The sequence below is a fragment of the Rhipicephalus sanguineus genome, chromosome 5 (genome assembly GCF_013339695.2).
Source record: "Rhipicephalus sanguineus isolate Rsan-2018 chromosome 5, BIME_Rsan_1.4, whole genome shotgun sequence".
NCBI lineage: Eukaryota > Metazoa > Arthropoda > Arachnida > Ixodida > Ixodidae > Rhipicephalus > Rhipicephalus sanguineus.
The window spans coordinates 170,124,784-170,137,825 of NC_051180.1; the positions used below are offsets into that span (position 1 = coordinate 170,124,784).

Consider the following 13,042-nt stretch of genomic DNA (forward strand, 5'->3'; position numbering starts at 1 on the left):
CGGCTTAGCGATCCATTTCTTCAGAAAGATCAAAAAGCGCCATCACGGCTTCATCTGGAATCCCTCATCATTCAAGCTACCTGCCGACAACGCCTTTAGCAGAATGGACGAAGATCTTCACCCCATCTACACGAGCTCACTCTGTCACTTATTCAAGAGTCAGCAGGTGAAGTGCCGGGCTACTAAAATTGAAGACGCGGGTTCGATTCCTGGCCATGGCTGCCGCGTTTCGGTGGGGAAGAAATGCAAGAACACATGTGTGCGTATACATCTATGTGCGTGTTGCCCCGCCATGGTGGTCTGGTCGTTATGGAGCTCGACTGCTGACCCGAAGGTCACGGGATCGAATCCCGGCCGCGGCGGCTGCATTTTCGATGGAAGCGAAAATGTTTGAGGCTCGTGTACTTAGATTTAGGTGCACGTTAAAGAACCCCAGGTGGTCGAAATTTCCGGAGCCCTCCACAACGACGTCTCTCATAATCATATCGTGGTGTTGGGACGTTAAACCCCAGATATTATTATTATTATTATTATTATTATTATTATTATTATTAATTATTATTATTATTATTATTATTATTATTATTATTATTATTATTATTATTATTATTATTATTATTATTATTATTATTATTATTATTATTGTTGTTGTTGTTGTTGTTGTCGTTGTTGTGTGTGTGTTCAAGAAACCAAGGTGGTCAGAATTAATCCTGAATCTCCCGATACGGGGCGCGTAATAACCATATCGTGGTTCTGTCACCTAAAGCCTTATAAATACATTACATTGCATGCAGACATCAAAATGTTTCAGCGATAATCCAATCGTGAACAAGTTTAGCGCGTGGGCGCCGAATCGGCATTTTTGTCGCTTGTTAGCCCGTGACAAGATTGATGATTGCCATTCCATCACTCTTCCTGCCACGATGGTTTTCCGACGAACCCTTGACTACAACTGCGATGTCTGTCTTCGTGTAAAGAGGTTTATAAGCACCCTGTTTCAAATGTATCGAGCCTTCGGACATTTTTGCAAAGCCTTCACACGTAAAAAATCAAAAACTGATTGCTAGAGTCACGACAAAATTTAACTTTATTTAGCAGATGCAAAGAATTTTGTACGGACCAGTTAAGTAGCTGCGTTGTAAATGTATTGCTTCTTTCCAGGTAAGCTTCAATAGCAGAAAAAACAAAAAACAAACAAAAAAAGAAGGAATCCGGCTGAACCTAAAAATAATCAATAATGCAGTGTGTCTTGACGCGCCGTGCATTTCTCGCATTCTCCTACGGTCGCTTAAAAAATAATAAGGTAATGTATAGACGGTAGCAGTAGAGAGGACGTGTTAACTGTCGCCATTCTGCAAACAGCTTTCGCGAGACGACCAATAGACGATAGGCTTTTCGTAGTGACAGCTGCTCTTTGGATGCTTCGCTTAGAACAACGCGTCCACACCTTTCACAGTCTGCCTTTGTTCTGGTCTGCCGGGTTCATTGAACTTCGCGCCGCAGAGATACACTCTGCAGCTTCTCTTTGCACGCGTCACGTGCCCTTTACTATTATTTTTCATTTGTTTAGTTTGCGTCGTCGAAATGTGCCTGCTCAGCCCCAGCTGCATTCGGCGCTTTGTGTGTGGACCACACAAATGTTCACTGTGCGGAGCGCGCAGTGCGCGCTCGTCGCCGCTCGCAGAAAAGGCGAGCGTTGCAGTTATACTGCGCAGGAGTCGTCGCCAGCCGTGCGCTCTCCACAGTACGCGGTCACGCATACGTACCGGTTCCCGGAACAGCAACTGTCCTGCGAAGCATAGCGCACCTCTATAGAGTGAAGGTTGACCATGAGACTTATGATGTATGTACGTATTCTCTTTTGTGTACTCGCAGTGCAGCTGCCGCCATCTTACGTTTCCGATAAATGAGCACCACGTTAGAGAAAACCAAGTGTGGTCATCGTCTTTTGACAAAGTTCACGCATGATCGCTGTCTGTCAGTGTTTACACGTCATTACCGCCGACGATCACGTTTGTCACCATCGATCTCATTCCTGGATGATTTTTACGTTCCGATGCTATCGCGGTTTGTCCTAAAGCGAACACAGTGATATATGGCGCGGCGACCGCTAAGCTGATTTTTCTTGCATTAGAGAAAGTAGTGTAGCATATCTTGTTTCTGTTCATATTTTTGCTTTCATTTTGTAGTGCTTGCCTGACAATGATCGTGTTCGTCGTTCCGCGTTACACAATAATCCTTTTCATCGTGTAGTATTCAGCCCTTAAGCAAATATTTAACTTCTCGTAATGTGCGTGGTTATAAATTGAAGATGTGCTCTAACATCCATCACCTCTCAATATGAATGTCCACGACTATCCTTGATTTCAACGTATCGGAAATCATCTAATCACAGAAATTAAAGGTTGTACAATAATAATTATTGCTACACAAATTCAAGAAAAACACATCGTCAAGAGAGCATAATTAAGTAACGGTATTGTTGAAATACCAATATGGTACACAAATTGTTTTGTTTGCCCACCCTCTTTGCCCCTTGAGCCCTCAGTATGGAATGAATGAATGAATGAATGAATGAATGAATGAATGAATGAATGAATGAATGAATGAATGAATGAATGGGTATCCACAATATTGTTGGAACCTAGAGCATTGCATCGTTTAATGTTTTAAAAGTTATAAATTTTATGTTTGTGTACGCCTAGAGACATTACAAAGATTCTTGAAGAGGTGGCGAGACGGCGCCACCTCTACGACGGGGAAAACGGAGCTTACGGTCAATTTCATCACAGACGGTGCAATAGCAGCAGAGAATGCACACGCGTTTTCCTGCATCCGGTATTCGCGCACGTGCAAGGGAAGACGCCGCTTAGAATGAGAAGTAGATATAAATATCATACGATAGCAGTAACGCAGGTGTGGTAATCATGTGTTTTAATGATGTTGTATACGCTGTGATGTATGGCGTCTAAGTGCAAAGTGCTACCGAGACAACACACACACACACACACACACACACGCACACACACACACACACACACACGCACACGCGCACACACAAACACCGAGCCCAAGCACGAACATGAGAGGCGCGATAATGTGTTGGCGCTTCTCCTGCTGGTGAGTGTGTGTTCTTTAGCATATCTTTTTTTCTCCTTTTTTTTTCTCAGTAACGCGCTGCGATCGGCAGCTATGCGTACTCAACGTTCCCAACAATCCCCAACCATGGCTCTTCTACCCGGGACGTACGCAATGAATTAAATGAAAGAGGACCACTCCTCTTCAACGGGTCTCACATGCGTGAATTTTTCAGATTTTAAAAGATACCTGCAATTTATTTCGCATCGCATTTTTCAACTTTCTAATGCCATTTCGTTTGCGAGAACGAAGAGGTCGTGCCGTTTTATCTTTCTCCCAATTCATTTGTCAACTCTCTTTGTTTAACCTGGGTAATGTTTGCCTTGGTTGCTTTCCTTCCGTTCAGTGCTTCATTCCTTGCATTTGTGCTCAGGTTACACTCTTAGGTCAGTGCGCGTACGGCGTGCGCATGCTGAAATTGAGGTGGCAGATTCGATGCTCGATCGCAGTAGCTGCATTTCGACAGAACGGCATGACAAAACAAGTGGGAGTTATATTAATCACAACAATAGCGACGACGATGATGAAGTCACACTTATGCATTCCGATCGTCTGATACACGTGTATTGTTTCCCAACTAGAGGACGAGAACTGCGATTCTCAGAAATGCATGACCACAATCGGGACCTGTGTCACTGTAGCCGATCAAGTGGGCATAGTGTCTTGTGAATGCCACACCAAGACGAATGCGGTGAATCATACATGTGATGTTTCGCAGTTACCGGAAACACTTGAACATATATTTTGGGTCTGTCCAGCGTACGCACGAGAACGTCAGAAATTGATCTCCTCGATTGGGCAATATCATAGTAGACCACTAACTGATGAGGTTGTGTTAGGTCCTTGGCCTGACGTCAGCAGCACAAGTGTGATTATAGAAGCAGTCGTAGCTTTATTACAAGCCACTGGACTGGATGCACGTCTGTAGATCTGCCCCAGCGTAATGGAACCATATTCTCATCTCCCTACCTTACCATCGTCATTCATCATTCTTTCGTTCCTCTGTCCCCCCTCCCCTGCGTAGAGTAGCAGGCCAGAGCAAACTATAGCTCAGGCCGACCTCTCTCTCTTTCCGTAAATAAATCCTATCTCTCTCTCAGAAATGCATGACAGACGCCATGAAGGGTTTTCGTCGCCAACATCTTCGCATACGTAAATTTCGTTAATGTATTCCTCCTTGTAAAATTAGATAGCCGGCACCACATCCACAATTGACGTTGCACCGCCATGCCTCACGGTGTTTCAACCTGAGAGGGATTTATCTAAGCACTTACCTTCACGCCAAAAGTACTGAGGCTACAGCCTCCAGGGTTACCGGTACTCCCTCAGATGGCACTATGCAGTCAAACTTTGGCGCGGATTCAATGATTTCTCGCGGCGTTCATAGATGGCAGCACGACACATGTGGCGTCGGCTTCAGGATGATAGTATATGCGAAGCATTTCTTAGCGAACCTTTGGCACTTTGAGCGTTTCTATCTACGTATCTATCTATCTATCTATCTGGCCGCCGCCGCCTACGTCTGGGTGCTCTCATAATCGCCTCCTTAACTTGGTGTAGACCAAAGTTGGCATGGGAGGGTAAGATGATTTGGCGAATATGACTGTCGGGCCATGACACGAATAACGTGAAAACCCTGTCGCGTACGTCGTCAAACCCTTTTTTTTCAGAAACGTGTGGCACATGCCCGTTTACCACGGGCCGCGGGTATGCGCCACAGGTGATTGACAGTTTATATCTACCAAGGAACGGCGGGAGCAGACATTGGCAATTTAATGCGTGAACGTTAAGAAAAACTGACATCGGCAGCGCTGACCCGATGAATGCAAAGAATAAAAATTACGATCCCAGCAGGAATCGAACCTAAGCATTCTGCGTGACAGTCAGCTGTACTACCACAGAGCCACGCTAGGTCTGGAAACCGGTTTGGAAGAAGAGCCTATGCAGGCGTAATGTCGGTGCAACGTCAATTGTGGATGTGGTGCCGGCTATCTAATTTTACAAGGAGGAATACATTAACGAAATTTACGTATGATATTCACATGATTGCACTATAATGTGCACTTAGTTTCGATAATATTGATGTATGTACGCTAATGTGAGTGCTGACGTTACGTCACACTATAAGTTACCCTTTAAACGTCAGTGTTGTCGACGTGCCTGGTAGGCCCACGATGTGCAAACCGCTACTACACTTTCAAAAACACGTCTATGCACCTCGTAACGCTTGGCTCAAAGCCATAAAAATAGAGCATAGAAGTACTCGCCGACTGCTTCGCATGAAACCGATTCCCACAACGCGTGCGATATCTGCCGATTTTTTTTTATTTTACTGTCTTAAGTAAAGGCGCACATTTCAAATTTCGTGCGGCATAACTCTTTCGCGCAGGTTTCCACAAGGCATTCCAAAGTTCACGAACTGGTCGCAGTGTATACTCATCACCTGTATTCTGAATTTCATTTTTTTCGTAAGTAATATATCACGAAATGTATACTTAGAACGAAACAAAGCGTGGCAAGAACAGCTTTCTTTTGATTTTGTCATTTTACCGCTGTGCCCTTCTAAAGTTATACCAACTCATCAACACGATAGTTCTGTTTAACATTATATGCTTTTTCTTTCTTCCTTTATTGAGCGAGGCACCCGCACGGCGTTGCTCAAAGCGCATCGCGTCACGCAAAGCAGCTTCCGCGCTGCGCTGTCGCTGCATGGCAGTGGAAGGCTTCGCTGAACTCCGGCGTCAGGTCCAGCGCGGAGTTCATCTCGACCCACTCGACAGTTCTCAGCGCACTGTGGTCCCTGTGGCACCAGGACCTCTCAACCATGCGCAGAAAGAAGAACTGCCCGTGCGAAAGCCTCCAACGAGCGTCCAGGGTTCGCGGTACGTACAGGTCCGTCTGGTCCAGGCTGTTCAGCAAGGACTTCAGTGCCAGTACTAAGCTTACGCTTCGACGTGATACGGTGCCAGGTCGTGCGTGCGACTGCCGCAGGCATTGGCGCATGTCCATCAGGTTGTTAGCGGTTGCCTTCGTCCAAGAAACTTGGAACACCAGAAGGTCCCACACGAAATAGGCGATGTTTGTTCCGAGCCACGGTAGGTTGTGCATCACCGATGACTCCGAATGATGGGTGAGGTCATGGTAGAAAGACGTAGGAACGAGTACTTTGTTCCCGGCAGATAACGTCAGCTGGTGGACGCGTAACTCTGGCGACCCGAAGACGTGAATCTTGGTCTTTTTCCGCATAAGCCACTGTTCGTACTCGAGCATATTGAAGTGGTCTCGTAGATAAACTAGAGTCATGTTTGGCGGGTGGTTGTCCGCCACCGCGTATTCGTGAGGAAGCAGCAGGGTTAGGCTCCTTAGGAAGGCCTTGGCAGCCAGGTGGTCGGCGGCAGCGAAGAGGCTGCTGTTCGTGACCGTTCGGGAGATGGCCTTGATGACAACTTCGAAGATCACGTGAATCTCCCAGCTTTTGCCGATGTTGGAAGACATGTCGGATCGAAGTTGTTCCCAGGTGTGAGCCAGCCCGTGCACGCTGCAGTTGCAGAACACCTCCTGACTGCCGCCGGCCTCGTGCGAAAGGTCGCTCACGAAGTGACTGAACGAGGACAAGACGCTGTACGCGACGATAAAGGCGATCGATGTCGGTTGATTGGAAGGATTCGACAGGCTGCTCATAAATTTTCGGAGCTGCGGCTTGCCTTCCACGTCGACCCGGTCGATCTCGCGCAGGTCGACGTAGGCGGCCGAGAGAGCATTCTTCCACTCGACCAGCGACACAGACTTGAAGAGGTCGGCGAGTTGTCCGAAGTCGTCGGTTTCGGTCGCAGCGGTTCCGTTTTTGTTGATGGGCAGTTCGTTACCGAAGCGAAGGAGGCCAACCTCCGACACGTTGCACCCGATCTTGCTGTTGAACTGCTGCAGTACGAGAGCAATGCAGTCGTTGCATCTAGTGCAAAGCTCTGATATCGCGTAACGTGCTTGTGAAATATCTATATGAGCCGACGCGTTGTTTAGGGCGTTGAAGGTGAACTTCTGTTTGATGTTGATGGCAGCCGGGAGACGATACTGCAGTGACATCTTGAGGAAGAAGTCGAGGATCTCCCTCGCCGTCATTGCTGCCTGAATACGACCTTTTTCGATGACGATAGACGTCAGGTTGCGCAGGATGCCTTCCTTCGACCAGGGCATCACCAGGCAGGACTTGTAGAAAGCTGACAGCGTATTCGCTGCCGGACTCGTCCAGGTGGTGACAGCGTTCGGCATGGCCGCCAGGATGTCCTCGAGGAGCCGTTGATGAAGGTCCATTACGGTGCTTCGATTCCGACTTGCGTTGTAGCAGACGTAGCCCGTGAAATTGACGCACGGGTCGATGCTGCTGTTGATGGACTGCGTCAGATGGCGAGCGCCGTCGACGCAGCAAAAGGAGGTCGCCTTGTGGCGGCCGCTGGACACCAGCAACGCGCCGGACACGTACCAAATGACCAGGCCGAGCACGAGTGGCGTGAAGATGGCGAGGAAAATGCTGAGCGCTGGCGGCAGCTGCTTCGGACCGGGCTCATCTACGGGCCGGAACGATTCGGTGGGTAGGTCGGATGTGCTTGCGACGCCGAAGGTAGGCATGGAGGGGACCACGCGTATACCAGTGTCACTTACGATGGTTGTCATTGCAGTGGTTCAGGTAGCGGGATCGATACGCGAGGTTTTAGTCGGCACGGCGCAATGGCAGACTGTCGGACGCTGGAACTGTCAAGGATAAGCGCACGAGAGTCTCGTGATTGGTGAAGACGATGAAGTGGTTGACCTGAAGCCATGAGGCATGCCCACTGAGGGGAATGGGCAAAAAATGACAGTGTAGCGGATCAAAATATGAATAACGAACTCTTCCGTCGTCTTGTGCTCTACGCTGAGTGGATACGTCAGAGTAATGAGCCGAGATTGATCGGCTCGCCAAGAAATGACACGGCACTTCCCATTTTCTCTGAATAATCGTACTGAACGGCACCGTAAGTATCACTTGCAGGGAGTGGTTCCTTTTTAACAATGAAGATTGGTGTGTTAACAGAGCCCATTGATTGCTGATGAGAGAGTGATACTGGAATTAGTGAACTATATATTCAAGGCTGCTTGAGAATAATCGATAAAAAAGATGGCTGATCCCTCTGTCATAGGAATCGGTATAATACGAAAGTGAAACGCGTCGTCACCGAAGTAGTTGACAGTTTATAGTGCATTGGTATATGAGAGCTCGTACAATGTCTACTGTTGTTTGGCAGATATATCACCGCTTGATGTGGATGCGCTCACGTTGACGCCTAGTGGCACATCTCCCTACCGACGACTAACGACCACGATCATGATCATGATTTAACCCTTGCGGTAGCTGAAGTTCTTATACGTGGATACCGCATATGGTGAATCCCGCGCAAATATGGAATCCACAAGCACATAATAAATACTGATACTCGATATGCGCTCCTTCAAAGCCTCGTGAAACGCGAAGAGAAACGCTGCCCACAAGCCCATGGCCGTTAATTTTCACAGGGCGAGCGGGGAACGCGGTGCAACTGGCAGGCGAGCGTCCGAGAGCTATTTTTCGATATGGATGGATGCTATGAGCGAGGCTTGGGCTAAAGCCACCTCCTCGCGGTGTGTTAAAGCTCTGACGAAAACACTTCTATTGGAAACGCACCGAATGGGACGGTCGGAAAAACAGCGCGTTTTTTTTTTCTTTTCGAGCCTGGTGGCACGCATGTCAACGCCCTGTTATGAAGGGGACGCTCATAACATCCACCCATCTATCCATCCAAGAGCGCGCTGTACGAAGAAAGTGTGACAGATAAAAGGCGCGTTCATGTAGCCTCCGTTATGTGTTTGGCGGTAGCAAATATGTACCTAAAAAGAACAAAATGAAAAGGAAAAACATTTGCTTGTCACTCCTGTATTGTCACTCCTGTATGTCCTGTAAGAAGAGAGGAAAGGAAGAGAGACAAGGAAATAATTCTTATATTTCTGCTACCCCTTCCTTGCAAACTTTACTGGATGGGCGTGTGCCCCTGCTACATAAATAAAATGAATGCCAAGTGCGCTTTCTGCAATCATCATTGAACTAACTGAAGTTTCAATGGGGACACTGAGCTATGTTGTTCCGATTAAAATAACTGCGCTTCATTAAGGCGTTCTAGCAGCTGGAGCTTCAACCTGTAGTTCTACTTGATAGGTCAATAAAAAAATTGCTTTACTCTTAAAGTCGTCCTGAACCAACACTCCGGCTTTGTGAAAAAAAAAAAAAAACATTTCACGGAAAGCAAACGCCGATATGAAGAACTCAGTCAAAGTTTGTAGCCACGCGTGGCGCTTAAAATTCACAAGCGCAGCACGAAGTTACCACTCTTCTCAAGCACGCTCTCTTCAAAGCTGCTGGCGGCTGCCAAATGACGATACATGACAGAGCCCTTTGTAATGAGTGCGAAGCTTTAAACCACTCACTCGTTACGCCGTTCACATGTTCTGACGCCTCGTGCGATTCTATGTTTTTGCCACGCAATATTACATCTGTCACCGTGACTTCTCACACGACACGACGCCTCTATAAGGTCTCTTTCCAAAGCATATTGAAGCACTGCAGTGGCTCTGTGGAAGGACATTTGACTAACGATCAGAATATCTGGGTTCGATTCTAGCTCGAACTCTGACGTTTATTCTTTGCGGCCACCGCGATTTTCCGCTCACGTACAACGCCGGCGACGACGACATCGACAACAACATCGTATCTTCTGCAGCCCAGATTCTTTAAAGCTATCGCATTGAACTATTGCAACATAGATGCAGCAATTGGTAATGAGTGCGCACGTGTGCAAACTTCATCCATCTTGCTATTTCTTGTGATTTCTTTGAAATTAACTAAGCATAAGGTGAGTGGCAAGAGCTCAATGATCTTGTATGTCTAACACAAGCGGACTGTCGGCGCGGTGCCCATCTATGACAACAGCCTTGGGAGCAGCCGGCTCTTCGAGGCGCGAGGTGGGGCACTGTGTACGCTGGAACGTCAACGGACTATCGACAGTGAGCAGCCGGATGTGGTGTGTCGTGTTTGTGATGGTGCTGACGAAGACCCGAGGTTACGAGCGCAAATATAAGAACATTGCGTACGTCACTCGTCAATACCGTCGTTGCTGAACGATTGCAACATCAGTAAGTTTAGCAGAGAGCTCAACTGTCTTTCGAGTCAACCGACCATCTGCCCACGAGGCTCTCTTCTCTGTTCGCGTGACGGAGACAGAGTGTCGCGTATACTGCTTCCAAGAACGCTGACACTCTCGCATTTCTCCGAGTGGATGAGATTGCGCTTTCCGGCCGCGACTGAACGATTGTCCCTCGGCGAGTAGATGTGTCCCGTGTTCATATTATTTCCAAGGTGGCGATGTATGCCGTGGACTGTCTCGGCTGCGCGGCTATGTCACCTTTGTGCGGCCTGTCAGCACCCAACCATCTATGGAATGCAAAGTCCTCACACTTGCCTGTTTTCTTGTTCTCCGCGTTGCTCATAGCTCACAGTCATTGGTTCTTTTTTGAGATTTGTGTTAACCTAACATAGTTTCACACATAGTACAAGTTTTTCTTACTCCTCCTTTGCCCTTTCAGCTCGCATTGTGCTTTATTTTAGCATCATTGTCCTTGTTGTTTTGTGTGCTCTGTTCACGTGCTTTGCCCTGTCATTCTGACTTGTTGTTTTTGCATGTTCACCCGTTTTTGTATTTTATCCTGAAGACGGCCGTTAATATACTGCTCTTTATTATTATTATTATTATTATTATTATTATTATTATTATTATTATTATTATTATTATTATTATTATTATTATTATTATTATTATTATTATTATTAGCTACGATGATCCAATTTAACCTTGCACGAATGGTCACTGTTACCGCAGACGGAGACGTAAGCTGAAAACGACACATAAACAGAAGGCTGCTGATCAGGCCAACATTAAAATCATGCACATCATAACCGCCTCATCCCGACTTACGACTCCATCTCTTCGGGTCTCATGAACGGCACGGAAGGCTTTCGTTAAATGGAAAGAACCGCAGGCTGAGGTTAGCTAATCTGGAAAGCATTTTGCGCACAAATGTTGCCTAAATTCGAAGAAGTAGATTCATAGAGAGAGACGGAGACGGAAAAACAAGGAAAGGTATGGATTTCGGAATGTAGCTCGAGCTCATTCATCGCATCGACAAACCGGCGCCTTCGTCACTGTACAAAATTTGAAGAAAGGTTTTACGAACGATTTATAGAAAAATAATTTACCATTTTATGTCGAATGAGTGAAACGATGTTTTGAAAAACTATTTATGCTGTTCAGAACTAATACATCATTTTTCTGAATAGTTACTGAGTTATCGTCTGAGACACCACAGTACCACGCCATACATGCTGCAGTACACATTAGCGACTTCTATTAGTTTCTCAATTTTAGAGTAATATCTTCCCATAAAGAGCATGGGACAAATAGAAACGATGACCCCATGGTTTAAATTTTAATACGAAAGTTGACCAAACGCTGTAACATTGTCAACAATTTACATATAACGGGTGGCACTATCGCTAAGTAACGCCTCTGGACAATTACTTGAAGGCCACTTGCTGACAGACAATGTGTAATTTCGTAGCGCAAAAAGTGAAAAAAAAATTTTTTTTTGTATACGCTCTTAAAATGCACGTGGAATAAAAAAAATATCCGCGCAGTTCTCTGTAGCTTACCACCTTTGATAGCCTTAAATATAAATCGATAATGACTGCTTTCTAACCCAATCGATTTATTTCCTGGCTTACTTCTCGCACGAAAATTTCCTTTCACTCGGTCTTGGAAAGATAAGGTTGTCGCAGGATATCAGACATCACCCGCAAAGCCTGTGAGCCGGCTTATATAGTGACACTTTCGCCTCTAGAATTCAGCTTATCTTATGGGTGTCCTCGCAGTTACATCAGAAGAAAACGGGGAATACGATGAGCCTTGCCAGTAACTCTAGAGATAAGACGGGAAAGTACTTCTTATCAACGTTGCTCTGATAACACCGTGTCGGCCTGTTCGCTTTAGACCAAGATCTCTAGCCTCATATATTGCAAAGTATTCCCCTGCAGCACTCCCTTATCTCCACGTGCGTGCTGCCACACCCCCCGAGAAGCAAGGAAGATTAATTTCCACTCGAAGAAGCTACTGCGCCTTATTATTCGACGAGGTTGCATTTCATACTAAGCCAGCCTTGCTACTTCTGCTTGAAGTCTCCGTGCCGCTCCGAAACGGAAATTTTCTCACACTCCGTGTCATTGTGCACTGTTTGCCGAAGGCTTCCTGGCAACAAATTAGCGTACTAATAATGAAACATACATATGCAAGTACGTTAAAATATATCAAAGAGTCACGTCTAATGGCTTGTAATAGAAGTATAATCACACTGCAGCGACCACGATGCGTTACAGCCCTCTTGATATTGTGGCGGGTGGATGTTGCCTGGAATAATGACGACGACGTGAACAGCGGCACGCGCTTGGACTGCAGCAGTTTTTTCCGCCTTGCCTCGTTAAATACACGCTATGTAAAGGGTTTCTTTCCCGTGACATTATTTTAAATCTCTATATATATCTTTTTTTTTAACCTGCCTCGGCGATTTAACGATGGTGAGTCTGTGACGTTGCACCCGTATCCACGAAGTCTCTGACTGGATTCCCAGTCTCAGTCGCCGAATTTCGACGGGAGCGAAACGAAAAAAAAAAAAAGAAAAAAAGCTCGCATACTTGGATTTAGGTGCAGCTTAAAGAATCTTGAGAGCTCGGAATTAATCTCGCATTCGTCCACCATGCAGTGTCTCGCAATCACCTCATAATGTTGCACGC

The 13,042-nt window shown here is 46.4% G+C and overlaps 1 protein-coding gene across 4 annotated transcripts in view; it reads left to right on the forward strand.

Annotated features, from left to right (window-relative positions):
* LOC119394431 (sodium-dependent phosphate transport protein 2B) overlaps positions 1-13,042 on the forward strand; it is a 138,694-nt gene that overhangs the window by 39,811 nt on the left and 85,841 nt on the right. The window contains exon 1 of one of the 4 annotated variants that reach the window (XM_037661735.2): positions 1,830-1,847. The exons of the other annotated variants lie outside the window; for them this stretch is intronic. The gene's annotated coding sequence lies outside the window, so the exon portion shown is untranslated. Of the gene's footprint in view, positions 1-1,829; positions 1,848-13,042 lie in introns of those variants that run through there. 4 annotated transcript variants of the gene reach the window in all.